The sequence below is a fragment of the Monodelphis domestica genome, chromosome 1 (genome assembly GCF_027887165.1).
Source record: "Monodelphis domestica isolate mMonDom1 chromosome 1, mMonDom1.pri, whole genome shotgun sequence".
In the NCBI taxonomy this organism is placed as follows: Eukaryota; Metazoa; Chordata; class Mammalia; order Didelphimorphia; family Didelphidae; genus Monodelphis; species Monodelphis domestica.
This window is the reverse complement of record NC_077227.1, coordinates 45,025,751-45,030,677: the sequence shown is the minus strand read 5'-3', so window position 1 is coordinate 45,030,677 and position 4,927 is coordinate 45,025,751. Positions and strand designations below refer to the sequence as shown.

The 4,927-nt window shown below is 37.1% G+C and overlaps 1 long non-coding RNA gene across 1 annotated transcript; it reads right to left on the bottom strand.

Moving 5' to 3' along the window:
- Nucleotides 1-812: 812 nt before the first annotated feature.
- On the bottom strand, nt 813-4,624 carry LOC130454451 (uncharacterized). Its single transcript, XR_008912057.1, has 2 exons — nt 4,259-4,624; nt 813-1,087 (listed from the first exon to the last, which is right to left on the bottom strand). It is a non-coding gene; the product is annotated as an uncharacterized LOC130454451 (long non-coding RNA).
- Nucleotides 4,625-4,927: the final 303 nt, after the last annotated feature.

Genomic DNA, 4,927 nt, shown 5'->3' with positions numbered 1-4,927 from the left:
ACAGGAAAATTAGGCCAGAGGATATAAATGACTGATTCAAGGTCACACAGGTATTAAGTGGGACAGATGAATTAGAACTTGGATTTTCTGACTCCAAATCTACCTCTATATTCATTTTAACACGATGTCCCAAAGGCATTAGAGAATGAGAAAAGAGATATCATTTTCTTTGAAAGTAACTCTTTGCAAAGGGCACTTACGAAAAGATAAAGCAATTCCAGTCTCATTGCTCTCTCCTGATGAAATTTACATAAACTCTAAATCAAATTCCTTCTTATACAAGCTTAGGATTTATGAATGCAGAGAGTTTGGTGCATCTGACTTAAGAAGAAGACTTTTAGAAACTCTTATAATTATAAGATTCTAGCAGGGGTCATCAAGAAAATGGCACCCACCAATGACAATGACAGTACTTCTGGAGTTTTGTTTACTTTTAGATGGGTAATATGACCTATTTTAGCTTATTCCATTAGAAATTATTTTCTTCAAGGAGGCTATTCTGCCATTGTATTGGGCTTATCCTTTGAGTATTCCAGGAAGAGGGAGAAAGAGAAGACATGAGGGAAAGGCTTAAGAGAAAGAAATCAGTATCTGTCATCTTCCAAATTAGGAAGATTCCATCTAATAATAAATAGTAGTGATCTCCAAAGCAAGGAGTAATAAATAGGAAGGGAAGAAAGAACAGAGAAGCCCTTTTTCATTCAGAGTAAGTGAGCTTCTTGACTGAATATTAACAACATTTTTAGGGGTAGTCACAGTTTTACTGCATAGCTAGTAAAGGGATTCAAAGATAATACACCAAGGATATTAAGTGCAACTGTGAATTGGGCTTTACTGTCAATAAATTAGACCATTTAACTCTAGAAAGGTTAATCAGATTGGAATAGCTCCCCATGCCCCTTTAAAATAAGAAAAGATAACTACTCGCATACATGTTCAGCGTGTTTGCTGACGTAGGAGGAATTCATGGGAATTTTCTCTTTTCCAATTGTGGGGCCCTGTTGACTAGCTTGGCTTCTAACATAGAGGTCTTTCTAGAATGCTGGAGACAGTAAGGAGCTGTATATTATTGCCAGGAAAAGGTAATCTGGAAAGACAGAATGGAAAAGTGTTCATTAATTTTCTTGAAAATATGTGGAACATTAGAGATTCTGCATATTAGAAACAACAGATAATGCTGTAAAGAGGCACAATTAGGCTTGATGTAAGTAAAACCTTCCTCACCACTGGAGTTATTCATAAATGGAATGTGCCACATTGGACAGCTAGTCAACTTCACATCAACTCTGGATGACCTCTTGTCAGGGTGACTAAAACAAATAAATTCTCTTAATTTCTAGCAAGTGACGTTCCCTACCTCTCAAATAGTGTTTTCTAAAGAGAAATCCATTACTGAAGCAGGTAATAAGGTCACACAGCATCCTTCTCTACTTGGTTACATTAGCATGCATTTTTCATAGCAACCACTTCACCTTTCCAAATTAGTGTCCTAAGAATACTAACCTAGAAGATGCGAGAAAGGCAGGACACAAGTATCTATTAAATGTTTATTCTGTGCTAGGCACTGGGATAAACTAAACTAAAATTGAGAAAACTTGGTTCAAGTCACTTTCCATCTCTGGACCTTAGTTTTCTCACCCCAAAATGGGAGGGTTGGACCTCTGGGTCACTTTGACTGCTATAATTCTATGAATCCCAGTTTCTCCTTCTATTAAAAAACACTCAAGCATTTTTATTACATGAATAAATTGATATTTAAAAGGGAACTATATGCTACCAACTAAAATTCTGCTGATGTTTGATGCTTTAATAAAGTGTTCTGCCTTTAGGATTTACTTGACCACTATTAATTAGTGACTATGTAGATGAGTGAAGTGGTGCTGGCCATGATAGTGGGGATGAGGATAACAATTGTGAAACTGACCATGATGGTTATGGTTAAAGACATGTGATGGAGATGAATTACTTGGTCTGAAGATTTTCAAAAATGCCATAAATTCAATGAGAACATAAAGTTATTCTTATTGTTAATATACTTTTTATTTTAATTCATTGAGTGTCTCCCCTATTCATGGTGTTGGACTAGAAACTGAGGTTATATTAATTCTTCAAAATAAGGAAATCATTAAAACTATTTGGCCCAATTACATAGCAATAAATATGGCAATCTGGGTGATATGGATGAATATTTACAAAAATATAAATTGCCTGGATTGACAGAAGAAGAAATAGAATACTTAAATAATCCCATGTATTAGTTCTTTACTCTTTTGATGATATTTATGTGAATACTGTCTTCAAATGCCAATGTATTGTATCTGAAATACATGGTATGTCAGAGATCTAAAACCATGCAAGAGTGAAACCTTCCTCCAACAATGTAGATTAAAATCACCTATACTTTAGTTGTGTTCTAGACCTGGGATTTCACTGAAATATGGAACTCCCTGGCATGGAAACACTGTCCACCAATGCAGAGCAATGACTCAATTCTCTGTCATATATCCTCAGAGAGTTGTTTTAGGGCACTGAGGTGTTAATTGGTTAGTCCATAATTATACATTAGGAAGTATCTCTATAAATTAGTCATCTAAAAGAATTGTCCAAAATTTGGAGACCTAGGATTTGTACCCAAGATTTTCTGACTTTTTAAAACCAGACTAGTAACTTGGATCTGTCTTATTCTGCAATATGCCATTATGCTTAGATCTTATCTATTCAAAATATGCTACTGCTCTGGGAAATTAATTCCTTAAGAAGTTAAGATAGTTGTGCATTGAGAAATTATTATCATGTTGGACTCTGGACTTTGATTTGGTTCTTACTAAAACAACAACAACAAAAACCTATCAGAAGCAGTAGCTTGGGTATACCCACAGACATCTGGTCACCACCAAGATTTTCCTTGGTTGCTGCTCTTTTCTTCCAACTAGAAAACTCAGGGACCTGGCTCCTTGGAGGCCTTGCCTGATTTTTAATTGTCATCATGCCTCCTCTCTTGCTAGAATTCCAGATTAGCCTATGAGAGATGCTATAGACCAGTGATGGTGAACCTTTAAACTGAGTGCCCAAATTGCAATCCTCATGCTCATGTAAGCCCCTTGCCTTACCCCAGGGGAGAGAGGAAGCATTCCCTTTGGACTACTAGACAGAGGAGCAGGTGATGAGAGAAATATCCTTAGGCACAGTGGAGAGGGGGGATGGAGCAGCCCCGCCTCTGGCATGTGCAGGCACACATGCAATAGGTTCACCAACATAGCTATAGACCTTCTCCTACCCCCATTCCTTGAAACCTATTCATGTTCCCTTCTGTAAGAGGCTCTAACATGTTCTACTAGTAAGTAATAGAGGAACACATAGAGGAGATTTTCAATAACTAATCAAAAAGGAAAGATTCAAAGTTATCTATAGCTCCTACTGATTGATCATTGTCTTCTTTGCAAATCTGAGAGGAGGGGGGAAGCCTTGTAGTTTCTAAAATTTTCCTGTATTGAACTGGCTAATTAGTCCCCAAAGACAGCTATACCTATGCCAAGGATAGATGTGACCTCAGGTCTTAGTCTCTCACCAATGAATCTGGTTTGCCAGTACCATAAATATCTTAACCATTATATCATTAACTCTGGCTAAGGGAAACCCTGGTCTCTTCCTATAGCCCTTCCAGTTGAGTCCTCTCTTCTTTGTACATGAACTGATAGGGAACCTCTTTTGTTCTCTGACTCTCTGGAAGAGTAAGATTCTTTCCTCAACTTTCTAAAAATCTCTTAAGACTTCCCTCCTTGGGAAAAACTCTTATAATTGCATCTCTTCACCTTTCCAAAGTGATCTTAAGACTCCAGCTTTTAAAATTATCTCTTTCTTTCTCTCTTTCCTAGATGACTGGAAGTAAAGATTATGGAAGCTAAACTTGCCCTTAATTAAGAATTTGGTTTCTGTAACATTTGGTTCTAGACTGGCTCCTTCCTTGAGATTATATGGTATTCAGGGATCTTATGGTCTAGTCTACCATGAACCCCTTCCCTGAACTTGGTGTTCCTATCTTGGAAAGATTCTCTCTTCCTACCTAACTTTTCTTTTTTTCTCTCTTGCTGTCCCTGCCACTGAATTATTGTTTTTACAACTCCCTGATCCATGACTAAAGATTTCATACCTATTTTCCTCTCATTGTCCACTCCAACAATCATGCTTTTGATTTGGAAGGGACCTTAAACATCATGTAGTTAAGCCACCTCATTCTACTGATGAAAAAAACCCATACCTGGAGAAGTTGAGAGATTTACAGTTGATCATACCCATAACAAGTGTCAAAGTTGGGATTTCAACCCAGATCTTGGATCCAATACCCTTTCTACTATTCTAGAGTAGGATTCTGGTACCACAGGACATCTCTGATGTATTTTTAATTATGGCAAGTTAGATCATCTCCTAAAGGAAGGAAGAAGAAAATTCATGCTAAATATTAGTTTGAGTATTGAAGACAAACAAAGATGGAAAACTTGGCTTAAGTCTCATTAAAAAAGAGAAACTAAACTGTATCTAATAGGAAGGGAGAGAAGAGGAGCTTTTAATTTAAATTATGCTTAAAATCCCAGTGTTAGAAATGTCTCTTTAAATACTAGGTGGCATTACTAATCATTATCCTGTTGTTAGACAATATGAGGGGTGGGGCATTTAGGAAAGTGGCACACTCATGGTGATAGTTATTTTGCTCCAATCTGCTATAGGGGATGACTAGGGAAGTGCTGCACTTTTGTGGCTCTCTAAGAGTGTCTTCTTCCTAGCCCTTTTTCTCTTAGTATGGTCACATTCATTAATCTAAAGGGTAATGTTAGTGTGGATTTTCCTGATCAGAATAACTCTGAGCCCCCAGCATCAGAAACACGACTTGCTCCTTAAATCTGCTTATTTAAGTGATCCTTGGTTATAT